At 40.8% G+C, this 27,178-nt stretch overlaps 2 pseudogenes; both read left to right on the top strand.

Annotated features, from left to right (window-relative positions):
• The first annotated feature begins 1,233 nt into the window (after positions 1-1,233).
• Positions 1,234-20,539, top strand: LOC101417171 (26S proteasome non-ATPase regulatory subunit 13-like; annotated as a pseudogene).
• Positions 20,540-22,781: 2,242 nt separating this feature from the next.
• Positions 22,782-23,276, top strand: LOC101447144 (peptidyl-prolyl cis-trans isomerase A pseudogene; annotated as a pseudogene).
• The last annotated feature ends 3,902 nt before the right edge of the window (positions 23,277-27,178 follow it).

Here is a 27,178-nt window from a genome sequence, read left to right as displayed (position 1 = left end):
CTGGGGCTGGCTGCTGGCAATCTTTTGTGCCTTTCTCTCTTTCTGTCTGAGTTTCTTTATGCTTATAAAGGGCTCCAGTAATAGGATGAAGATCCATCCTAACTGAGGTGGGCCACACCTTCTTAACTGAAGTGATTTAATCAGAAAGGTCCTACTTAAAATGGGTTCATTCCCACAAGAATGAATTACATTTAAGAAAGAGGTATTTTTCTGGGGCACTGTAAAAGAAGTAAGCAACCCTTCAACATAACTTCAACGTAACAGTCCCTTCCCATATTGTCACAACAAACTGCTAAGCTGCAATAGAGTCAGTGCTGTGCTGCTGAGTGGTTTGAAATCCAGCCCTGCCACTTTTGGGCAAGTTCTTTAACTCTCTGTCCCTCAGTTTCCACATTTGAAAAAGTGGGATGTTGATGTCCCCTGCATAGGGCTGTTATAAGAACAAATGAGATGATAATTTTAAAGTCTTAGCAGTGTCCTCAGTGTCACAGAGCTCAACTAATGGTACTTACTCCTGGGCACTAGAGGGGGGAAGGAGTGGGAAGTGAAGGGAGCTCCTGCCAGGATGGTACTTCTAGAGATTATGGGTGGCAATTGTGCTTTTTTGGCAAGTGCTTTCTTGAGGCTATGAATTCTTAGTTACAAAATCTAACGGAAAAAGACCCTAGAGCAACCACCATAAGAATGTGAATTGTTTTTGTAACTGTTAAATCATTACAAGAAAATTTGATCTATCCACTAAGACATGGGAAAGAAAGTACAGTATAGTAAATGGGAAATATGAAGAAAGTATAGTAAAAGCATAACTAAATGGGAATAATGAAGCAAGATAGCAGAAATAAAGTTATAATACAATGGTTACTAAATTAAGTCCAAATAGGTTAAACTCATTGTCTAGGCTGAAAAACAGCCCCCTAAAAGATATCCACATCCTTATCTCTGGAACCCATGAATGTTACCTTATATTCAAAAAATAAAAACAAACAGGATGTGATTAAGTTAAGGATTTTGAGATAAGGAAATTATTCTGGATTGTCCCAGTGTGCCCTAAATGCTGTCATAAATGTCCTTAGAAGAAAGAGACAGAGGGAACTTTCATCTACACAATAGCAAAAGGCAATGTGACCTCAAAGGCAAAGACTGAATGTTGCAGCCAAGAACAAAGGAACGGATGGTGCTGATAGCTCCATGGTGAACTTGGTTGTGTCTGAGATCTGGTCTCTTCCTGCCATCATGAAGGACTCACCAGGCTTCCGACGGCAGAGCCAGAGCTCCAAGCCTGGCGTGGCATCATCTGGAGGAGCTCTACATGAGGTTGTGGCATCAGCTGACACTTCAGGTGCTTGATTTTTTGCAGAACCCTTGTTTTGCTCAAGGAGATGGTACCATTAAGCTTTATGAAAACCTCATCAGTGAATTTGAACACAGGGTGAATCCTTTGTCCCTGGTAGAAATCACTCTGCATGTAGTTAGATGACCGAGCCTAATGTGGCTCTTATTTTTCTGAAAAAGACTTGAGAGAAGGTGAAAAGCAGTGATGAGGCTGTGATCCTATGTAAAATAGCAATTGGAGCTCTAAAATTAAACCCTGGAACCTACAGGTTACAAAGGAAACAATTGAAGATATTGTAGAAATGCTAGCCAACCTTTCCGGAGTGACTTCAGTTTAGTTGGTTCTGTGATCTCTCCAATAAATCCTATCAGACAGTTGGAAACCACGCAGCCTACTACAAAGATGCTCTGTGGCTTCTGGGTTTCATTGACATTAAAGATCTGCTAGAGTCTGAGCAGGGAGAGAGGGCTTTCCTGCTGGTCTAGCAGGACTTCTTGGTGAAGGAGTTTTTAACTTTGGAGAACTTCTCATGCAACCCCGTGCTGGAGGTGCTGAGGAGCGCTGAGTGGCAGTGGCTCATTGACACCCACTATGCCTTTAACAGCGGCAATGTGGAGAAATCCCAGGCCCTGAAGGCTGCCTGGGGCGAGCAGCCAGATTTAGCAGCCAATGAAACCTGGATTCTGAAGAAAATACAGTTGTGCCTCAGGGAGATGACTTTCACATGACCTGCCAATCACAGACCATTTACTTTTGAAAAAATTGCCCAAAGTGCTAAAATTACTGTGAAGGAGGTAGAGCTACTGATGTTGAAAATGCTTTCCATGGGGCTGGTGAGAAGCAGCATGACAAGGTAGATGAGCAGGTCCACATGACCCAGACACAGCCCTGTTTGCTGGATCTGCAGCAGAAGAGCCTGTATTTAATTGGGATAGGGCTTGGGGGTCTTGTTTGGAGAAGTGACTGCTGTTCTGGGTGTAAAAACAGAGGGCTGTCACTGTCCTCTTGCCACTGGAGAAGGCTGATTTGTGGGTGTCTCCTTCAGTCTGCAGTGGGGGAGTGGTTACCAGCTCTCAGTGGGTGAAGTGCACTGAGAAATGAAAAGGGATAGCCCTGAAATTCTCTAGGGAACACTGACCTCAGGTTGGGGTTTGGGTTGATCTGCATCCACCCATGTGAATACTTCCCAATGTGGTATAAGAACGTTCCTATAATGAATGTCCCTGCTTTGAAAAAAAAAAGAACCGAGGAATGCTGGCAGTCACTGGAAGCTGGAAGAAGCTGAAGGAAGCAAGAGCTTCCAGAGTGAGAGTGACCCTGCTAACACCTTGATTTTGGTTCAATGAAATAGATTTTGGACTTTGACCTCTGGAACTGTGAGACCATAACTTTCTGTTATTGTTAGGCCATGAAATTTGTGGTAATTTGTTATAGCAGCCATAGGAAACTAATATACTCATCGCTTAGAAGGAAGTGTCTTCCAGATAAAAATAGAAGATCCAGTAGTATCAACAGTATTGTTTCCACAAGAGAAATAGCAGAGATTGCAAGGTCTGGATAATATAAATAATGTGTGATTTTGTGTGTGTGTATGTTGTGATCTTGACACACCCAAAATAGAGAAGATACACCTTTTTCGCATTTACAAAAACATTTTCAACACTGAGCATGTACTAGGTCACAGAGATTCATAAAATCTGGAGAATTAACATTCTCAAGCCTATTGGTTTGTTGATAATAATGCAATAAGAATGGAAACTAGTAGCAAAAGATGACTAAATGTATTTTCTATATCTGTAAACTAAATAACCCACTATCAAATAACTCTTGGGTGAAAAAGGAAATTGTAAGAATTATTACAGAATATTTAAAACTAAATTGTCCATTGATAGGTCCTTGATACTGATGACTATGCTTATGAACCTTTACTCTTGATATTGAAACTTAGCCTAGTATTATAGGGTGCCAAAGCATTACCTCCTGAGAGCCTCCTTTTTGCTCAAATGTGGCCTCTCTCTAAGCCAAACTCAGCATATAAATGCAATAACTTCCCCCCAGCATGGGACATGACTCTCAGGGATGAGCCTCCATGACACCAAGGGATTACTGTCAAGCACCAGCTAGCAAAGCAACTGGAAAAAGCCCTTGACCAAAAGGGGAAAAAGGTAAAGACAAATGAGAGGCTTCAAAGTGAGTCGGGAGGTCATTCCTGAGGTGATGCTTATGGACGTCTTGGCAGGATCTCATTGACTGCCAAAGTAGATACTACAACAAATAGTGGGGTTCCTGAGGGCTCTGGAGATAGCCAGGCACTATGGTCAGGACTTACAGCTCAGGTGTTTGGTGCACTGCCAGTGGGCCCTACTTTGGGATTTGTGCTCCCCAGTATAACAAAATTGGACTCAGTTGTGGTTTTTCTACACATGGCTCTTCTATCTCTTCTATTTGAACCTATAGTTGGTGTTGGAGTTGGTAGGTATATGTCTAAGAGATTTGAATCTTTGGGCTGTCCATGTGCCAGCTGAGCTCTGAGGCTCAATGGAATTGCAACACCTACTTTCCATTTCATTGGACTTACCCAGGACCACTGACAAGGAGGTGAGGATGGACAACCACCATACCAAGGAATCAAGTGAGTCTATAACTGCAAACAAGAGAGTCCCATCCATCAGCTGTATGGGACTACTTTCAATTATAAGTGGAGTGGACATCACCATCCCAGAATTCTCAGGATTGGGGAATGAACTATGGAGACTAGAGTGGTCTTACTGGTATTCTGCTATAGATTTATTGTGATTCTAGCAATGGAAGAACTTATATCATTGATTTGGAGACAGTGGCCACTGGAAGTTCTGAGGTCAGGGAGATGGAAAACAAGGGTAACACAGGGGCATTTTTGGAACTTGGGAATTGTCCTGAATGTCATTGCAATGACAGATACAGGCCACTTGGGGAGAGTGTAAACTATAATGTAAACTATAACCATGCTTGGTGGCAGTACTCTAAAATGTTCATCAGTTGCAATGTATGTACCACACTAATGAAGGATGTTGTTAATGTGGGTAAATGACAAGCAGAATACTACATGATCAACATTTGTAGAACATGGCTCTAAATACTGTTGTTAGGAAGAAAACACTAAGCTAATCTAAGTCGATAATTCAAGATTATTTTTTAAAAGTGAAAACCCTCAAAACAAGAAAGAAGGAAGTCAAAGGGTGAAAAAACAGTGAACTAGAGAACTACAACAATAAAAATAGAGAAAATTAACAGAAACCAAAGCTGTTTCTCTGAAACAAGTAAAATGATATGACAACTTTAAAGAAAACAGAAAGCAGTAAAGATAAAATGCAGAGTATATAAGGAAAGAATAGACAGAACAGAGCAGGGAAAAAAAGAGCATTTTGGACAACAAAATGAATAGGGAAAGGATGGATTTTTAAAAAATAAAATTTTATTCATACATGAACAGACATAAACAAGTGTATAGTAAAAGTTGTAAACTTACGAAACAAACATGCATATCATAATGCAGGGTTGCTATACATCACCCTACCAGCAATACCTTACATTGGCGTGGAACTTTTGTTACAAACTATGAAATAGAATCATCAAAATATTACTACTAACTTTAGCCCATATCTTACGTTGGTGTATTTCCCCCAATATCCCGTATTAGTATTACACATTTGTTTTTGTTCATGAGAAAGCGTTCTCATATTTGTTCCATTAACCATGCTTCTCCTTCCACCACTGGATTCCCTGTGTTACATAGCCCCATGTTTTGTACAACCCATTCAAAGTGTACACTCAAGTGGCTCTCATTTTCATCATAGAGTTGTGCAGTCATCATCTCAGTCGATTTTAGGACAGTTTCATTACTCCAAAAGGAAAAATCCCATACCTTATTTTCTCCCCTATAGTTGTCTCTTAGAATTGATATATCTTCTTTTTTTTTTTAAAGATTTATTTCTCTCCCCTTCCCCCCCACCCCAGTTGTCTGTTCTCTGTGTCTATTTGCTGCATCGTCTTCTTTGTCCATTTCTGTTGTTGTCAGCGCCATGGGAATCTGTGTTTCTTTTTGCTGCGTCATCTTGTTGTGTCAGCTCTCTGTGTGGGAGGCGCCATTCTTAGGCAGGCTGCACTTTCTTTCGCGCTGGGCGGCTCTCCTTATGGGACACACTCCTTGCACGTGGGGCTCCCCTACGTGGGGGACACCCCTGCATGGCAGGGCACTCCTTGGCGCGCATCAGCACTGTGCATGGGCCAGCTCCACATGGGTCAAGGAGGCCCGGGGTTTGAACCGTGGACATCCCATGTGGTAGACGGACGCCCTAACCACTGGGCTAAGTCCGCTTCCCTGCTATATCTTCTTTGTCATTGCTGCAAAAGTATCACAATAGTACTGTTAACTATCATTCATGAGTATATTAGTTTTAATTGGGAAAGGATAGATTTTTTAATGAATCATATAAGGAAACTTGGGTTACCATATAGAAAGCATAAAAGTAGATAACTCTTAACATCACATAAATGACAGCTTTAGAGAAGATATTTATGGTATCTAAAACTGGCAAGAAACTAATTTCTGAAATAAGCAAGGAATTTTGTAAATTAAAAAAAATCCCAATAATTCCAATGGACAAATGGGCAAAGTTTGCAAATATGCAATACACAGAAGGTGAACCCAAATGGCTGTAATGCTTATGAAGAGATGCTTAAAATCATCAGTATTTTGGGCAACGCAAATGAAAATACAATGAGGTTCTACTTTATTTGTATTAGATTGACAATAACTAGAAAGTTGATAATGGTAAACACTGGTGGGAATGTGGGGCTATAGGAAACTATGTGTGCTGCTGGTTGGTTGCACATTCTGGCAGAAATTAGCCAAGTTGAGTACATGTATCCCCCATCATGCAGCAGTGCTGATTCTGATTAGATGTCATCCTAGAGAAAAGCTCACACAGGCCTATAAAAAGGTGAAGATGTTCATCGCAGCATTGTTTGTGGTAGCAGGAAGTTTTAGGTAACCTAGGCCCCTTACTGGGGTAATGGGCAAGTAAAATATGGTTGATATACACCAGGTACACAGGTGACATATATACTCAGCAACATGGGTAGGTCTTCTGCCTAAAATGTTTTTCATTGCCAGCTACTTCTCATGATTCAGATTTCAGCATAAATATTATCTCCTTAGGGAGGCCTTTTGTGGTAGATTAAAGATGGACACACGTTCTTTGCTTCTCTTCCCACTGAGAGGTAAAATTTAACCCCCAACGCTTTTTAATAACAGGATTGATAAATAGATTGTAAACATGAAAGTGATGCTATGACAGTCTAGGTCCAGTGTTTAAAATGACCGGTAGATTTTGCTTTTTCCCCCGGGTGACCTAAACTGCCATGGAAGAAGTTAAACTACTCTGAAGGCACCATGCTGTAAGGAAGCCCAAACCACATGGAGAGGCTGTGGAGGCACTTTAGTCAACAACTAGGGTTGAGCTCCCAGCCAACAGCCAGCATCCCCACCAGCTGCTTGAGTCAACTATCTTGAACGTCCTGCCCAGGTGAGCCTTCGCACAACTCTTGCCCTAGCCACTATCTGACTGCAACCATGAGAAATCCCAAGCAAGAAAAGCCCAGCAGGGCTAAGTCAACCCTCAGAACTGTGAAATGGAGTCGTAAAATTTTTTAAGCCATTAAGATTGGGGTGGTTTGTTATGCAACAACAGGTAACTGGCACATGCCCACAGTCCCTTTATTTAAAGGCACCCAGTACTTAGCAAAGTGTCTTCTTTTGAAAATATATTTGTTAAATAAATGAAAAAAAAAATTGGTGAAAATAGTTTTGAATCTTTTTATCTGATCTTCTAGCTTTGGGTTCTAACTCAGACTTACAACATATTCTATCTCAGATACTGAAGGAGAACCAGCTACTGCTGTTGTTTTTTTAAAATTTATTTTAAGCAAGCGTTTTCTTGATTCCATATAATGCAGCTTTGTGTCAAGGCTCACCTATCCCCAGTTTACCTTTTCCCAGCTTTCATCATTCTTTTGTTACCAGAAGTTAAGGAAAGGTTTCCATTATTTCAAGATTTTAATGACTCCCATTCATTATCTCTGATTACAGGGTTATATACACTGGAAGTTGCTGCCACTGGATGCATGCCACCTTGGCTATGGGCTTTTATATGAACATATCATCAGGAGGGGTTGGTAGAAAACACACTCACTAGAAATGTATTTTGGGTGAGTGAAATTCCTGGTATTAACTAGAACAAATGGATGTTTTGTTGCTGTTATCATTTGGTGAAGTACAACTGAAGGGGAGAGCTGTTTAGAAGACTCGGGATTTCTTTGGTTCCCTCATGACCCATTTTGTCTCACTGAAGCTTGTCTCACCTTTGTCATGCACTGTCCCTTCTTGTACCGCCTTTGTCTTCTACTAGATGACAGATCCTTGCGGGCAGACCCAGGTTTCTTTTGTTTCATGATCTCCAGGGAGGCAGCTAGTCCAGTCAGCATAGTAAGAATGCAACAAATATCTGTGGGATTGAAAGGCATGCCTCTGCCTTCTCATCTCTTGATTTCCTTCACCACTATCAAGTGGGGAGAGGGAGTGTTATAGTTCAAAAGTAAGTCTTTGCCTGGCATGCATCAGAAAGTAAATTAAGTGACAAAGATTTTGAGAAGAGAAAGAGTTTATTCTGTGAAGATAGGGCAGTCCCTCAAATTTGTTTTCCCAAGTTGGAAGTGCTTAGGGTTTTTATGGGATTGAACAAAAGGGAGGTGGGGTTGTGGTGGCCAAGGGAAAGATAGTGGGGAAAATGGCAGATGGGCATCATGCCAACTCATGTTGCATGGCATTTTGAGCATGACGAGTGGGTGGGCTGAGATGATGAGCTTAGAGATGGCTTAATTCTGAGTATGCACAGATTGATTATATGCTAGTTCACTTGAAGTTTAAGGCTTAGGCTACTGCACATGTTAGGTGGGCTAACTCTGATTAGAACTGGCTTGGGTAGTTCTGGGCTGATTTGTGTTATTTCATTAATAAACACTGAGGTCTATTTACAGGAGTATCAGACTTCTGGGTTGCAAAACAAGATAAGAGGGTATAAGTGGGGGCCAGTTATGAGTTGTTTTGTTACTGTGCAATTACAAGGTAAAGATTATTCAGGTTACAAAACAAAGCATCAACATCAAAGAATCAAGGCATCAGGGTTACAGTTCAGGGAGTTAAAACAGTTACAGACATTTGCTTCTGGCAATTTTGAAAGTTGAACATACATCAAGGCTATATTGCAATATATCAGAAGGTTAGTAAGTGCCTAAAATACAATTTAGTGGGCTAAAACATGTTTGTTAAATTATGATCAGTTACAAAGTGGTTTTTTTGTTTGATGTTTGTTTTGGTTTGATTTTTATAAATGAGAGTTTATAAAGAGAGAGTTATGGAAGCATTTCTGGTATGTAAGAAAACCTGATGGTAGAGGAATGGGGGTTTCAAGAACTATTGTAGGTTATGCATCCCCTGCAATTAAAAAACAAAAACAAAACACTTGGGTTATCTTTTCTTATAGCATAGCACTTTTTCTCTTTACTGCTCTGAGACAGGTTAAGTTATAGTTTATAAATGTTAAGCAAGTTTGTTAGAGTAGTATGTGAAATGAATGAATTTTCTTCGAGGGAGAACTGCAGGGTTGTCCATGAACTTAATCTTTAATTCATTGACTTTTTGACACCCAGTACAGCTTTTATTTCTTATTTTATTTTTTATGCTATAAGTACTGTGCCCAGTACAGCTTTTAAAGAAAACTGGGTGCCACTTCTTTGTAGTGTTCTAGATAGGTAGCTGGATAAACACTTACAGAAAAGTTACTGTACCATAAATTTCCATTGCTCCTGCAAGAGAGGCCTGTTCTTGATAGGTAAGATCAGTGAGTAATGGGACCCATGCTGCTGTAGGTAGTAGAGGAAGCTCCCCTCCTACACCCTTGTCCACTCCCCATCTCAGTCTAATTGCTACAGCCAAAGGGTGTGGACAGAATTCAATTCAGGGGGATTAAGTGCTGAGTTTTACTCCTGTAATTATAATACACTTATTATGTTTGCCCCGGAACAGTTTCCATATTTGTAGAAAGGATGGATGATACAGGAACCCTATGATGGGCATCAGAACATGTAAGATATGCATCTTAATCACTCTTAATCATGGGAAAATCATAGGTCCCTCCCAGCCACGCATAGGTTCAACATTTCTTCTTGACTTATTTGCCTCCTTCCTTGTCAGTTGAGCCACGCCTGCTTCCCACCTCCTTCCTCGTCTATAAACTCCCTGAAGGCATAAGTAGAGTTTTGTTCAGGGTTGCAATTTCAGTGCTTAATGCCACACCTGGTAAATAATCATCACTTGATAATTACTTGATGGATAAAAGAAAGATTTGAGGACACGATAAGGTAATATATGAGAAAATTGCCTTGGGAATGCTAGTTATTTTAACTAAGATCCTTATTAAACTTCTACTGTGAATTCTAACTTTAGTTCTTGGTTGCTATAACAAAACTTTGCTAGCTCACAGACTTAACCCAACATTTCTTAATATAAGTCTGTGTCAGTTTCACATTCTGAATTTTTAAAATTTTTATCAGGGACCTGAACTCCCTCAGTATTAAAAAAATATCACAGTTGAGGTCAAAGCACAGGATTTTAAGTTAACAGATGACCATCCCTCGGGAAAAAGCCTTATTATTTAATTAACTCAACAAACTTTAAGGTTATGTGCCAGGTATTGTGCTAAGCACTGAAAATACAACAAATGAGACACATTCCTGACCTCAAGGTGTTTAGTATCTGGTAATGGGGACAGTCCTGTAAAGAGGCAACTAAAGGCCTGGATGCCAAGGCTCCAGGAGTCCTTCCAGTAGGGAGTAGAGATTTTAGTGGGTAGAGATAGACAGTTAACAACAAAAATGAAAAACACCCTTTCTGATAAACTCATATAAATGCAATAGAACTATAGAAAAAAAAAGCAAGATATTTAAAAAATACTTTTATTTTTAAAGAAGCTTTAGACTATATAAATGTTACACCAAAAATATAGGGGATTCCCATATGCCTACCCTTTCCCCCTCCCACACTTTCCCCCATTAACAACATTTTTCATTAGTGGGGGATGTTTGTTAAAACTGATGAACACATACTGAAGCATTGCTATTAACCTTGGAATACAGTTTACATTATAGTTTATACTTTGGCCCACACAATTTTATAGGTTTTGACAAAATGTATAATGGCCTGTATCCATCATTGCAATGCTGTGCAGAACAATTCCAATATCCCCAAAATGCCCCCATGTTACACCTCTTCTTCCCTCTCCCTCCCCTCAGAACTTCTGGTGGCTAGAGCTTTTGTGTCAATGATACAAATACTTCCATTGGAAAGCAAGCCTTTTTAAAGATTTAGCCTGTTGATTATCTTGAAGGTAGATAGGTTGGTGGGATAGACTATATAATTAGATATAAGTTATTTTCAAGGTACTACCTTGGGTTTGTGGAAGCGTATTATGTTATGACACTAACAAATTGAGGCTCAATGATAGGGTATGTCACAAATCATGATATGATCAATCCAATTCTGAGCACCTGAAAGTAAGTAAGCATAATTTTTAGAAAGTAAACAAAAAACAGGTAATTTCATATAATAGTAAGTGCCAGCCAGGAAACAAAACAATAGTGGTGGAATAAAGAAAAACTGGCAGGTGGTGTGGGCGGGAACAGGGACTCTTTTGAGATAAGGGGTCAGGGTAGGTTTTCTGAAAAGTGGGCACTTGAACTGGGACCTGAATGATGGGAAGGAGCCACCACGTGAAGATCTGCAGGAATAATGTGCTAATACCATGTGGAGGAAGAGTGGGTGCAAAAGCCCTGAGCAGGGAGTGAGGGTGGCATGTGGAGGAGCAGAAGGAAGCCATGTGGCTGGAGCACAGTGACCAGTGGGAAGGAGGGTATGAGATGATGTTGGACAGATGAGGAGGTCCTGGTAAGGCTCTCAGTAATAACTGTCCAATGTATTCTTACGTATTGTGGCAAGCTCTTTTAAGGTCCATGTGCATGTGTTTGTTTTTCTTTTTTAGTGGGTATGAGAAATGGGTTCCTCTCTTGTTTCTTTGCTTTGCTGTTTTTTATATAACTATCTTTCCTTCCTTGTTTTGTTTGGATGATTTAAGACTATAGCCATGTTGAGGCATAACGGCTCAGCAGAGCTAGCTGGAGAAAATTCACGTGGTTGTGCGTCACCTTCTGCTGAGTTGAATGACTGGAGGGGAAGTCCTGGGCCAGCTGATGCACTGAGAGGAAGCAGAGTGTGCCGTGGTATCATTTGGTCTGCATCACTGACTCTCTGGATGTCTTAGCTGCCCTTATAACTTAATGTCCTGGACAACCCAGGTTCCAATTTATCAGCAAGGATGATAAATTGCTAATGACTGCTGGCCTCTCCCTATTCTTGAGTTATCTGCTAACACAAAGAGACAGATTCATTCAATTTGAAAAATGTTAATAAGATGCCAAAAATGTGTTTAGGGAGAATAAAGGAAAAGCTTTTTCAAATGGCTGTATCCTTTCCAAAATTGAATTCCAACTATCCATGTTTGCATGGGTGAATTAAAAGACTATCAAATCTTAAATGTTTCTATTACCCTAATTAAACAGTGTCTGAATAGAGAAGTGGTAAAGATGAAAGGCATTCATCCTCTAGCAAATAAAATTTCATGAGTAAAAGATAATGAACATACCATTCCCCTACCCCCCCTTCACCCCAGAATATCAGTTCTGATACTTTGGTTTTACTATTTGGATAATACTGATTTTCTGGGGTTGGGACATTCTTTTAAGTATGTTAGCTCATTTTTTTTTTTTTTTTAATTTCACAGGGGTGTACATTTAGTATTTGCAATATCGCAATTCCTGGCATTGCTATTTATTTTCATCACCCTGCTCCCCAATCTGTGTACCCAATTTAGACATGCTCTTAATCTGAATTCCTGTGGGTATGAACATATTGAACTGAATGAGGGTGGGTCTTAATTCAGGTGACTGGAGTCCTTTATAAGTGGAAGAAATTCAGACATAGTCAGAGAATGTCAGGGGGAGAAGCTGGAAGACAGAGGTCAACAGAACCTAGAAGAGAAGGAGAAGATGTCATCATGGAATGAGAAAGCCAATGAACCCCAAGGATTGCTGGCAAGCCAGTGTCAGAAAACTACCAACCCTGGGAGGAAGTGAGTCTTCTAGCCTTCTAATGGAAACAATAAGCTCTGTTTGTTTAAGCCAATCCATTGCATGGCATTTGGGATAGAAGTTCTGGAAAACTAAGATAGGTAAGGAAAAGTAGTTTAAAACATGTGAATATGGGTTTGGAATATATATATATAGTTTATGTTATTAAGTAGGAGAGAATTCACATAAGGGGCATTGTTTTTTTAATACTTATTTTATGACAAAATAATTTTCACTTTATAAATCTTATAAAGCATAGATATTTTTCTCTATGGGAGAAACTATAAGTAAGCCAAGTAAAGCTGGAAAAAGTAGGAACTGTACTAAGCAGAAGAGCTGAGCATCTCTGGAGGTCACATGCAAAACGTATAGAGTCCAGGGGTGTGTGCAAGATGCTGGGTTGGTGAAAGGTCTCAGAAGGAGGCTGAGTGCACAGACCCAACCCTGCCATTTCTAAGGATGGAGTTGAAATCGCTGAATGATCCTGCTCATTTCAGTGAGGTGCTAGTGAACAGAATGATCAGTCGCAACCTTTGATCATGAACATGAGGGCTGAAAGGGGCTGCACCCGGCTATAGAAGATATAAACTTGGAAAATCACTTTTATGTAGTTTGGGTTTGAATCAGCTTTGGTCAATAGCACTGAGTCCTGTTTCCAATTCAACTCCTGCAATGTTGACAAGTCTGAGGGTACCTTTATTCCTTTGAAATCTATTAAGATTATGATAATTCTGAGAAGATACAGAAATAATGAAATTAATCAAACCCATGATGATGTTTTTTAACAGGGGTGAAGAAAGGTGTAGTGATAATTTTTAAAACTATTGTAATAATTTGAAAGTACCTGTAGCATTTAAAATATTTGACAACCTAAAATTAAGAGACAATTCTCTCACCTTTTGACATGTCTTCTGAGTAAACATATTAACAACTTTTTTTTTTTTTGCTTTGGACTATCTTTACAAGGATGTTTGTATGGCAAGCAGCTTTGGAAAACAGAGACAATTTTTTTTTTTCACTTGGTTATTGTTTATTCATTTATTACTCCAGAGAAGATTTGTTTATTGTTCTGGAAAATAAAGGTAATATCTCTCTCTGGGGCAAAGGTTGGGCAAGTTTGCTTGCAGGCTCCTTATATGAGATTGGGGTTTCCTTTCTTTGGGAATCCTTAGCTATGACACAGACCCACTGTGTGCACAGAAACTACCAGGACTACTTTGCATTGCTCTCATAGGATCAAGGGGTACCGATGTGAACCTAAACTCATGCTGTCTGCTGTTCCATACCTAATAAAGTCCTTTGTCTCTGACTTGGGAATCTCATGTCTTCTCCCAGCATCTACAAAACTGTGACAGGCTAACATGATTGATGCAATTAGGGCAAAATTCCATGAATCATGGTTCCATGATTCATGACGTTTAGACTTGTGATTTTATTGATATGATTAAAAGATTCAAAATTAAATACATAAATAATGTGTAAGCATTTAAGATACTTTGTGAAATTTATAGACCCCTCTGTATTAATTGTGCATGAAGGGTAAAAATATTTACAAAAGAAGTTTACCTAATAAAAATAACTTTAAGAATTGAAATGAGCACACATAGTGAATGTTCTTATAGGCAATGTTCCCCAGATATTAGCTCCAAGAAGAAAGATGGTGAAGACATTATGCTGTTTTATATCCTTTGTATGAGGACCTATGAGGTAAATATCTTTTAGAATTTTATACAAGGAAAATTTTCTACCCTCTTGGGGTACTTGTTATTTCCATAAAGATTTATTTATTATTTATTTAATACTTTCTTGCACTAGTAAATGAGTAATTTGTAAGCCATCTTATTCTCCCTGTCTTGGCTGCCTGCTGCCATATACAATATTCAACAAAGTTGTTCAGCAATAGCTTATCTATTTCGTTTAGTAATTTATCTCCTCTTTTACATAATAATCTTTTTGCATTTATCCTTTTTGTTATAAACTCCTTGATACAGTTTTTGGGAGTAGATTAGATACAAGTAAAATAGATGAATACATATACAGTGTTCAGGTCCCTTTTCCCTAGAGAAAAATTAATAGAGAATTTTCTACTGGGTTTGTATTTATTTCTAATAAAGTCCACTTCAGTAGCAATTTGGTATATTTTCAATATTTGCTTTCTCTGAGACCTCTTATCTGTGGAATGATTCCTTCAAAATGGTGGGAGAAATATTTGTGACTATATTTTCATGTAGATTATTTGAAACAGGTATTAGTTATGAGGACTTCAAAAATATTCACCCTTATTCTTGTTCCTTTTGGTTTAATACTGTAACTTACTGCAAATAGTGTTAAGAACATTTTAGTTGGCATGCCAGGCATCAGGAAAGGTTTTGACAGGTGAAATAAGCAGTTGGTCTATAATAAAGCTTATTTGTTCTGACTGCCATGTAAACAACATTTGGGGAAAAAGATGTGATACCTTTCTATTACAAATGACATGAAGAGTTGCTTTTGAATACATTGATTTTTTAAAAATGGAGATACCTAGTAGCATCAGATGGGTAATACAGTTCTGATTGCTCAAGGGTTTGATTAGTCAAGTAGAAACCCCTGTCTGTCAAACTGCAGGAAGTGAATTAAAGGATGGACATGAATGTTAGTGGCAGCTGCCTAACTCACTGATGGCTCAAATTACAAAATTGTGATTTTGTAATTTTGGTGTTGATAGTAGGTAGGATTTAGTTTGTGACAAACCAACCAGTAGTTGTTCAGCTGCCTCATGGATTTGGGTGAGTGTAGCAGAGAATTGCAATTACTTTCTCATTAGGAGATCTGATTTCTCACTGAGATTTTTTTTTTTCCTGTCCTGATAAGGTTCGTTCTGTCCTACCCATGGTAAGACAGGTGAAAGTTTTGGCATGTCGTCCTAGCTGGAGGTTAAGTCAGAAGTCTTCATGGTTCTTCTCTTTGTATTTTTGCATTTTTTTCCTGTATATCAAAGCATCTGTTCCTGACACACGAGACTTCACTACGAGACTTCACTCTCTCTCTATGTATGTATATGTATGTAATTGTGAAAGCCTCAATGAATAATGGACACTTTACTGAAGATATTAGAGGAGATGGGAGGGTGGGGTTTCAGGGAAAACTTTCATGGCATGTTACACAACAATTTCTAAATATCCTCTTTATCCATCTCTCTCTTTCATCAATGTTCCTCTTCCCAAAACAGACGCCCTATTTCTGTTTCTCTACCTTTCCATATTTATCTTCTCAACACCCTTCCTCTCCCATTCCTTCTCCACACCTTCTTGTGCTTCTCCAGAGACCTCCTTCTGGATCTTCCTCTCTCTATCTATAGTAGTTTGATATGATTTATGAATTCCAAAAAAAGATATTGATTATGTTTGTAAACTGGTCTGTTCCTCTGGGCGGGATACCCTGTGATTGTATTAAATTCAAAGGTTTTACGTTTACTTGATTAAATCAAGATTAGGGCTTAGATTTGACCATGTCAGTAGGGTGTGACTCAGGGTTGAGTCCCTGCCCCTTTGGTGGGCCGATAGAAACAGACACTCACTCAAGAAGAAGATACACGGAGAAGAAAGAAAGCTCTATAGACACAGAGGCAGAGAGAACTTGGTAATTTTAGTCCTGCTATGTGACAGAAAGGAAAAGGCTCAAATAGCTAAAGCCCCAGGGAGAGCTGATCCATTGGCCTGACGGTTTGTAGCTGAAGAGATCAGAGTCCTGAGCAGCTGAGAAGGCCCAGAAAGAAAGGAGCCCTCCAAACTACAGCTGAGATAGGGAGAAGCTGGGCCCGTGGAGCCTTAAGAGGAAGAGGAAGGCCGGACCCTCGCAGAGATTGGCCACCATCTTGCTTCAACATGTGGCTGCAGGCTTCGGTGAGAAAATACCTCTTATGGTACGTTGAGTTAGACTCTTCAGGGCATTATAACTGTAAGCTTTTACCCCAAATAAATATCCTTTATAAAAGCCAACAGATTTCTGGTACTTTGCATCAGTACCCCTTTGGCTAACTAATATACTCTCTTTCTATCTTTATTGTTATGGAAGACAATTTAGCCTTCTGTGGTCTTCTTCAAAATGCATCCCTATGTGTGTTAAAACAAACAAGAAAAAGAAGAAAAAGGAAAATAAGTTAATGTTTAAATTGTACAGGGTTTCTATTTGGGGTGATGGGAAAGTTTTGGTAGTGGATGGTGGTGATAGCACAACATGTGAGTGCAATTAACAGCACCAAAAAATATATTTGAATGCTATTAAAAGGGGGAAATTTTTGGTTATATATATTACTAGAATAAAAATGTTTAAAAAATGTATACAATATAAACAGTAAACCCTAAGGTAAACCATTAACAATAGTTAATAGTGCAATTATAATAATATTCCTTTAACAGTTGTAACAAATGTACCACATTAATGCAAGGGGTTAATAATGAAAGGGAGGAGGTATATGGAAACTCTGAATTTTCTACATGATTTTACTTTAAACCTATAACTTCTCTAATAAACAAAAGCCAAAGGAAAAATATCCACCCCACCTCAAAGGTGAGGAGGGGATGCATGTAAATAACTAGTAATGTAATTCTTTTCTCCTGGATACTGTACCTTTATTTTTTGGTATATTCTGAAACATGTTTAGCTTTCCACTCTCTCTGTAAGATAAAAGCCTTTAAAACCATCTTCCTCTACTCAATAGGAGTTATCTATTATTCACAAAAGCCCAGAGAAAGATATAAAATCACCTGTGCTTTCTTTTGCTCCCTCCCCTCTCCTTCCCCACTCCACTTCTCCCCTCTCTCCCTGTCTCTCAGCATACATGTCTTTCTTTGTTCCTCACATTCTTTCCTTCTTCCTTCCTTGTCTCCCTCTATTTCATCTTTCTCATCTTTTAAATAACGGAAATTACAAGCTTTCCTTCTTCTGACGGTTCTGATTAAAGGACTGTGCACCTGCTCAGGTAGAATAAATGGGGAAATGCTGAAGCAAGTATTTATGCTAATCAGTATAGTCTCTTCTTGCCTTCAGAAACAAGCTTGCAACTCGGAAAAGCCGCCCCTCAAACAAGCACACTGAAAACCTTCTACATTCAAGCTTTCATAGCAAAAAAGGTCCTGAGTCTCAACTCCATGAGGTTAGGTGGGGCACAGGTGCTGTTTCCTCAGAGATGAATGGATGCTTACCCCATTGTAAAAGGGAGAGTTTCTTTTCTCTATAAGAAGGAAACAAGAAGGAAAGCAAAGGAAAAGGCCAAGATGAGGAGACTGTAACAATAAATGACTTAGAAGTCCCTCTCCTCTTTCCCCATGATCCTATAAACTCCAGGGGTTCCAAGATGGAGTTAAACATACTTTGAAAATAGAATACTGGGGAGCAGATATAGCCCAGTGGTTGAGCACCTGCCTCCCATGTGTGAGGTCCTGGGTTCAATTCCCAGTACTTCCCTGTCCCCCCCTCCCCCCCCAAATAGAGTACTGGATGCTTTTTACATTTGTCTTATTTTCAAAGCCTTCTCCAACTTCTCTTAGAGCTCTCAACTATTTTTCCCCTCTTTGATGAAAAGAAACAGTTTTTGTATGGCAACTAGTCAATTAGGTAAATCTCATTGACTAGTCAACTAGTATGTAAATCTCATTGAAGATGCGACTTGAAAGCAAAACACAAATCTTGTCCCTGTTCCTCTGTTTCTGTTCTCCCCTTTTCTTCCCACCTCCTCTCTACCCATCCCTCCCATGATGAAACAAAAAGAGTTCATCATTGCATCTGGTTAATACGTCTCTTATATCTACTGGTTCTCTTCTACATTTCTATTTTCTTTTTGGCAATTATTATTATTATCTATTTTTTGATAGAAGAAATGTGTTATTTTTTCCTACAGTGTCCCCATTATTTGGATTTTGCTGCTTGCCTCCCTGGAGTGGGGCTTACCATGTTCCTTGCTCCCTGAACCTCCTGTAAACTGGTAGTAGGCCAAGAGCCTTGATCAGATTCAACATTGAATCTGGGGGAACAAGAATATGTCAGAGGTGGCGATGGTGCTTCTGTTAGGAAGTGTATTTTTTTTTTTAAGATTTATTTATTTATTTAATTCCCCCCTCCCCCAGTTGTCTGTTCTCTGTGTCTGTTTGCTGCGTCTTGTTTCTTTGTCCGCTTCTGTTGTTGTCAGTGGCACGGGAAGTGTGGGCGGCGCCATTCCTGGGCAGGCTGCTCTTTCCTTCACGCTGGGCGGCTCTCCTTACAGGTGCACTCCTTGTGCGTGGGGCTCCCCTACGCGGGGGACACCCCTGTGTGGCATGGCACTCTTTGCGTGCATCAGCACTGCACATGGGCCAGCTCCACACGGGTCAAGGAGGTCCGGGGTTTGAACCGCGGACCTCCCATATGGTAGACGGACGCCCTAACCACTGGGCCAAGTCCATTTCCCTTGGAAGTGTATTTTTATATCTCAAAAAAAAAGTAAAGTAAAAAACAAAAGAAAGTATACCATCTGTCCTATTGTCTCTGTTTGTTGAGGTTAGAAATTGTTGATGGCCATTGCTTAGATTCAATAATTATTTAGCAGTTGCAAATGATATTTTAATCCAATCGTTTTTGCATTTATTTATTAGCTGGAGGACAAGTATAAAAACATTTCTCCTTGTCAAATATTTGGAAAGGTACATTTTATCTTATATAGGATACGTAGGATAAACACTTGTTTCTTTCCCCCTTCTTTACAAGTTTTCAAAATAATCTCTCGGTTCCCTGGTGGCTTCTGAAGATGACTGTCTTAGTTAGGGTTCTGGAAATATCAGACCCTGAGACAGGGATTTGAAGGTGCAGGAAACCCCAGTATGGAGAATGGAGAAATAAGACAGAGAAGGGAAGGCAGCCCAGACAGGTGCATTACTAAGCCAGCTAGCATTTGTGGGTAACTGATGTTAAGGCCAAAAGCTCACTGCCTTTTCTATCTTCCAAATCCACTTGTGTCCAGCCACACAGTTCAACACAGCTCAGCAGAGATGACTCAGTGAACCTAAATGCCAACTTACACATAGTCCCAATCACATAATGACAACAGGTCTCAAGTTTGAATATGAACTCTCTCCCATACTTAAAGTTCCAGAAGAGCCCTAAACTAAAACCTGTGGCTTGTTAGTTGAAGGTCAAGGAAGTGAATGCCCCAATTTCCATCTCCACGTTTTATTCTCTCCGTGACAAGAGGAGCCTCATCCTGCAGAGCCCGGCTGCCCTCTGCAGTGTGACGCCCTGGACACACGGAATCCCCCTCCCCTTGGACGCCCACTCTCTCTTCTGCAGGGGGCAGGCTCACCAGCTTCTCACAGCTCCAGCCCCAGCTCACCAAGGTTAGAAAACACATCCAGAGGAGCTGGAACATTTCTTTCTGCCAACAGAGATTCCTGCACTCCTTCCGAGCAGGTTCAGTTTCTGCCTACAGAGTCCCCTACGGGGCTCCCCACTGTTAAAACCAGCACTGCCCCCGCCCCCCCCAGCCAAGCGGCTCCGCCCGGGAGGGGCGCTCCTGCGGGGCTGGCCTCCACCCAGGCCGGGACTCCACCTGCCACTGTTCTGCCAGGCTGTGCTCGGTCGTGCCATCGTCCCTACTCCTATCCGCCTACGTTTCTCAGGCATTTTCCCGCTGCAGGCAGCGCCTGCCTCCAGCTCTTGACGTCCACGACGTATTTCATCCTGGCTTTCCTGGCTCATCCCTCGCAGATGAGTGTACATGCTCCGCGTCTCCGCTGTCATTGTCCTGACCGTCGACGGGCACCTTCCCCATTGCACTTCCGAACTCACCACCTGCTCTCCAGCGCGGCGGGGCCCTCAAACGCGTGCCTGAGTGCTGGGGTGCTCCGCGCCCTCCGCTCCTGCCACCCCCGCTCTTCCTCCCCTGGATTCCCTGGGCGCCAGCGCCGACTCTGATCTGGTCCTAACCACAACCTCCCACCGCCTCTGATCACGCATCACGAGCAGTTAGCACTGAGGGTATCTTCTCCTTTTAAATCTGTTCAGCTTGGCCTTTGAGATCTCCGATTTTTCTCCCAAGGAAATCCTGTCCTCCCTGGAGTTTTAATCACTAAGTCTTTTTTTCCCTTTCATTTTCCTTTTTCACATAGCCAATGTTCTGACTGAAAGACTAAGTCTTGTTTCTTAAACTGATTCGAGTCTCCCTTGAGTCACCGAATAAACCTAATTTGTAGAGACAGCATGTTCCTGGTAAAGTCTTTTAAAATTCCTTTCTAACACTGGTGTTTTGTAATATATTGCCATGGACTGTTTTTCTGATTTTCATTCTGAGAAGATGATTTACTCCCTCTGTGATAAACCACTCCACCCCTCTCCTGCTGGCCTCCCAGTGCCTTTATGTTTGCTCATGGATAAAACTGGCTTCTTGTGGTCAAATCCACATGCCAGGACCCTGAAATCCCTCCTCCTGGTTGTGGTTTTATGTGGATGACTTTGGAACAGGTGGAGGTGACTCTGGTTTCTAAGAATTTAGTGTCTCCCCAGTTCCTGTCCAAGTCCTAAAAGTCTACGGTACAGGGACAGAATTTGGGGCAGCTGCTCTAGTGTCTTACACTGATGCCCAGCACTGAGGGCTTAACGACGAGGTTCACACGACAATGTCCCATGCCTAGTGCAGAACTGAGCTGCCCTTTGCAGTTTACAGATGTTGGCAGCAGTTCTAGCTAAGACACATGTCAAGGAAAGAAAGCAGGCTCTAGTTGCAAAAATTTACATACCTACAGCTTAGAAGCCTATATATTGAAGCTTCACCTATTTGGGAGCGAGTCTTCCCTGGAATGAAGAGACTTTTTCCCCAAGGATATGAGGCCTGCGAGGCGGAGCCTCAGGCACACAGATCCATGCCCAGTGGCTGTCCCGCCATGGGTTAGGGTTAGGGTTGGGTTAGGGTTGGGTTAGGTTAGGGTTAGGGTTAGGGCTCACATGCACTCCCACTGGCCACTAGACCCCAGCATGGTACTTGGTACCTCAAAGACTGGACCTTCAGTCTACTCACAGCTTTCCTCCATACATTGGGTGCTGGAGCTGCCAACCACAGTCCTCCTTCCTTCTGAGTTTTGATCAGTTGAGATTAGACACAAGGGGCCAAATTAGAGCTAAGCTGCAGCTGGCCCAGTGTGACAACAGGCCACTGCAAGTAATAATGGCTGTGCAAGTTCCTTCCTGACCTGGTATAGATGCAGGCCTTTCTTGCTTTGCAGCTCACCAGTGGGAAAGAGGAAAGCAGCCCCTGGCATCCGGGAGCTGGCCCAGTACTATGAGTTCTTATTATGAGGTTATGAATACCGTTGGCTGATAAACCAAAATGTATGCTATGATTACATGTCCTGCCTTGTATGATGTCCCTGCGCTCCCTTTTCTTAGCTCTCCATCACATTGTTCAAGCCCCTAAAGAGTTCAAATCCCTTTAAAACTGCCTTCACCTGGTCCAGCACTACAGGCGTTCCACCCGGTGGCAGACCTTGAGCCCTCATCCAGGCCAGCTGTTCTCTTGGCCTGCTGTACAACTGTCAGACGAGGGCTCCCCACTATGTTAGCTCACCTGTGCCCAAAGTATCAGGTCTTTTTTCTTGGTTTGCCCCTTCATGTTGGTGGGGGATATTTTCCATTAGACTACTAATTGCCTAACCGATGTACATTCTCCGTTTGTTACCTTCTAATGGAATTCTTATATTTTCGAGTACAGCAATGTGTCCAACTAACAAAACCATTTTTTCCCCCAGACTCCCTTATGGACAGATTTGGAAAATGAGATATATGTGGGTGGGATTTCTGAATTAACTCTTTTGTCCTGTGTTCTCTTTTCTTTTGGCTGTTATATGTATGTGATGGCTGGTGCTCTGGCAGCTATATAGTGACTTTGAGAAGCAATGTGCTAATAATAATCAGAAAGATCTATTTCCATGATAATGTTTTAAAAATTTATTGAAGTATGTCACTCATCCCTATACATACATAAACAATAAGTATATAGTAACAGTTGTAAACTTATAAAACAAACATACATAACATAATACAGGGCTCTCAAACCTCACCCTACCACCAATACCTTGCATTGTTGTAAGACGCTTTTAACTAATGATTAAAGAGCATTCTCATTGCAGATGCTGCTGTCACCACTGCAGCCCCTCACACAGCCATGGTCAACGCCATGGTGTTCTTCGATGTCGCTGTCAACGACAAGCCCTTGGGCCACATCTGTCTCAACCTGTTTGCAGACAAAGTTCCAAAAACAGCAGAAAATTTTCATGCCCTGAGCACTGGGGAGAAAGGATTTGGTCATAAGGGTCCCTGCTTTCACAGAATTATTCCTGGGTTTATATGCCAGGGTGGTGACTTCACACCCCACAGTGGCACAGGTGGCAAGTCCATATACAGGGAGAAGTTTGATGATGAGAACTTCATCCTAAAGCACACGGGTCCTGGCATCTTGTCCATGGCCAATGCTGGACCCAAAACAAATGGTTCCCAGTTTTTCATCTGCACTGCTAAGACTGAGTGGTTGGATGGCAAGTGCGTGGTCTTTGGTAAGGTGAAAGAGGGCATGAATATTGTGGAAGCCATGGAGTGCTTTGTGTCCAGGAACAGCAAGACCAGCAAGAAGATCGCCATTGCTGACTGTGGACAAGTCTAATTTGATTTGTCTTCTGTCTTAACCACCAGACCATTCCTTCTGTAGCTCAGGAGAGCACCCACCACCCTTAGGCTGCTCTCAGTATCATATCATCTTTGTGCTGTTGCTACAGTTCTTTGGGTTCCACATTACCCTCCCCTTCGTTCCAGGTGTAGCTGGATTACAGAGTTAAATTTATGATTATGAAATAAAAACCTTAAACAACCAAAAAAAAAAAAAGCATTCTCAAAATATTATACTAACTGAGGTATCTTACATTTGGTGTATTTTTCCCCCAACCCACCCTCTTATTATTATATCATTCATACGTGAACATACATAAACAATAAGTGTATGGTGAAAATTGTGAACTTACAAAGCAAACCTGCATAACATCATACAAGGGTCCTATACACCAACCCACCACCAACATCTTGCATTGTTGTGAGACATTTGTTACAAATTATGGAAGAATATTTTCAAAATATTACTACTAACTGTAGTCCTTATCTTACATTTGGTGTATTTTTACTCCGATTAACCCCATTATTGTTTTTTAACTATATTTTTATGTAAGAAGTTGTAAACTTACAAAACAATCATGCACATGTGCAAAATTCCCATACAATAGCCCTTTATCAACACAGCACACTGTGGTAGAACATTTGTTATCGATTGTGAGATAATATCATCAGACTGTTACCAGGTGCATTGTATACATTTGGCATACTTTTTCCATACCTCCCCATTATCAACACAGTATATCTTTGGCATAGATGCATGAATATTACCTTATTACTGTTAACTGCAGTCCATAGGTCACTTCAGTTGTATTTTTTCCATGCTTCTCTATATTTCCACCACCCTGCAATAGTGATGTACATCTGCTCTAGCTCACAAAGTATACTCTTGCATCTGTACAACCAACCACAATTCTCATCCACCTCTGGGTTTACTGTGTTAGTCAGTCCCTAGATTATTCTCTAGCTTTTTTTCAATTGGCATTTATATCCCTAGACTACCCTTTTCAGTCACATTCCTATTTATAAACCAGCTGTTACTATAATGTGTTACAATCAACCCTATACATTTTCACTCTTTTAGAGAAAAGTTAATTAAAACTTCTACATACATTAAACATCAGTAGTCCAACTCAGTCTTCCTCTTATCTCCTTTAAAAATCCACCACCTACCACCCAGTCTTGAAGATATTTTCCTACATTTTCTTCTAGAAGCTTTATGGTTCTTGCTTTTATACTTAGGTTTTTGATCCATTTTGAGTTAATTTTTGTAGAAGGTGTGAGATAGGGGTCCTTTCTCCTTCTTTTGGCTATGGATATCCAGTTCTCTCAGCACCATATATTGAATGGACTGTTCTGCCAGAGCTGGGTGGATTTGATAGGCTTGTAAAAAATCACTTGACCGTAGATATAAGGGTCTGTTTCTGAACCATCAGTTTGGTTCCATTGGTCTATGTGTCTGTCTTTATGCCAGTACCATGCTGTTTTTACCACTGTAGCTAGGTAATATGATTTAAAGTCCAGAAGTGAGAGTCCTCCAACTTTGCTTTTCCTTTTTAAGATGTTTCTGGCTATTTAGGACACCTTACCCTTCCAAATAAATTTGAAAATCATGTTTTCCATTTATTAAAAAAATGCTGGTGGAATTTTTATTGGGATTGCATTCAATCTGTATATCAATTTGAGCAGAATTGCCATCTTGATGATATTTAGTCTCCAATCTGTGAGCATGGAATGTTCTTAAAATAATTTAGGTCTTTCTTAAATTTCTTTTAACAATGAGTTGTAGTTTTCTGAATACAAGTGCTTTACATCATTGGTTAAGTTATTCCAAAATATTTGGGCTTTATTTGTCATTTTATTTTCACCACTCTTTTGGAACTTTTAGTTACTTTTACTGATATAATCTTCATTTCTAGACTCTCTTCCAAGCTTCTCTCCTGTCTTTTCTTTTCAGACTGTAGCACACCCTATAATATTTCCTGCAAAGCTGGTCTCTTCGTTACCATCTCTCTCAGTTTCTGTTTATCTGTGAATATTCTAAACTTGAATTCATTTTTGAAAGACAATGTTGCCAGATATAAGATTCTTGGTTGGAAGTTTTTCTCTTGCAGTATCTTAAATATATCACACCACCATTTTCTTGCCTCCATGGTTTCTGGTGAGAAATCAGCACTTAATCTTATTGGGTATCCCTTATATGTTATGCATTGCTTTTCTCTTGCTGTTCTCAGAATTCTCGTTGTCTTTGGCATTTGACATTCTGATTAATATGTGTCTTGGAGTTGGTCTATTCGAATTTATTCAGAGGGGAGTACATTGTGCTTCTTGGACACAGGTATCTATGTCCTTAATAGGGTTGGGAAATTTTCTACCATTATATCTTCAGATATTCCTCCTGCCCCTTTTCCTTTCTCTTCTCCCTCTGGGAAACCCATGGCATGTATGTTTGCACATCTCTTGCTGCCATTTAGTTCCCTGAGACCTTGTGCAATTTTTCCCATTCTTTTCTTCATCTGTTCTTTTGTATGTTCTCTTCCAGAGGCATTTCTTCAAGCTCACCAATCCTTTCTTCTGTCTCCTCCAATCTGCTGTTACATGCCTCCAGTATTTTTTAAATTTCATTCATTTGAGATTTAATTCCCATAAGATCTGCTATTTTTCTATGTATGCTTTCAAATTCTTTTTTGTGCTCATCCAATATCTTCTTTTTTTTTAAAGATTTATTTTATTTATTTCTCTCCCCGCCCCCCATGCCCCAGTTGTCTGTTCTTTGTATCCATTTGCTGTGTGTTCTTCTTTTTGTCCACTTCTATTATTGTCAGCGGCACGGGAATCTGTGTTTCTTTTTGTTGTGTCATCTTGTGTCAGCTCTGTGTGTGTGTGGTGCTATTTCTGGGCAGGTTGAACTTTCTTTTGTGCTGGGTGGCTCTCCTTATGGGGCACACTCCTTGTGTGTGGGGCTCCCCTATGTGGGGGGCACCCCTGTGTGGCAAGGCACTCCTTGTGTGCATCAGCACTGCGCATGGGCCAGCTCGACATGGGTCAAGGAGGCCCAGGGTTTGAACTGTGGACCTCCCATGTGGTAGATGGATGCCTTATCCATTGGGCCAAGTCCGCTTCCCTCCTATGTCTTCTTAATATCCTTAATCTCTTTAGTCATCTCATTGAATTTATTAAGGAGATTTGTTTGAACATCTATGATTAATTGTCTCAACTCCTTTATGTCATCTGGAGGCTTATCTTGTTCCTTCATATCTTCCTGTTGCTTGGTGTGGATTGCAATTTTTTGTTGGTGTCTTGGCATCTGGCTTACTGGATGTATTTATTCTGGGTGTAGTTTCTCTCTTTAGTTCACAGCTTTCTTGTCCTTTATTTCTTGCTGGTTGTGTAGTAGGAGCCAAGCGTGTAGTTGGTGCTCCAAGTGTAGAGGCTCAAGCTGCCCTCATTGCCCCAGGGACCAATGAAACATCTCCCAACTTTCTCCTTTGCCAGTAGTAGGGACAGAACCACAGCTGTTTGTAATAATCCAAGGCCTAGACTACCTGTAGTTGCCCAGAGAGACTGATGAAACTCACACTCCTATCTCCCCTAACTGGGGCAGGGATGGAGCTGCAGTCTCAAACTGACCACAGTTGCCCTGGTAGATTTCCAACTATTCAGTCTGTGCCAGCCAAATAGGCTTACAGTTACCCAGAGAGGTTGGTGCAGTTCTCACCAGCTTCCTCCCTGCTAGAGGTGGGGCTGAAGTCTAGGCGAGGGCTGCAGGCCAATTTGGGTGAATGAAACTGGTCTCCATCATCACTGTGATTTTCTGTCAGCCAACTTCCCCTCATGCTGGAGGCAGAGTCAAAATGGCAGCTATTGGCCTCTTTCCTACGTGGACAGGTTCAGACTTTAGCT

Source organism: Dasypus novemcinctus, chromosome 5 (assembly GCF_030445035.2).
Source record: "Dasypus novemcinctus isolate mDasNov1 chromosome 5, mDasNov1.1.hap2, whole genome shotgun sequence".
NCBI lineage: Eukaryota > Metazoa > Chordata > Mammalia > Cingulata > Dasypodidae > Dasypus > Dasypus novemcinctus.
This window is presented reverse-complemented; position numbering and strand designations above follow the sequence as displayed.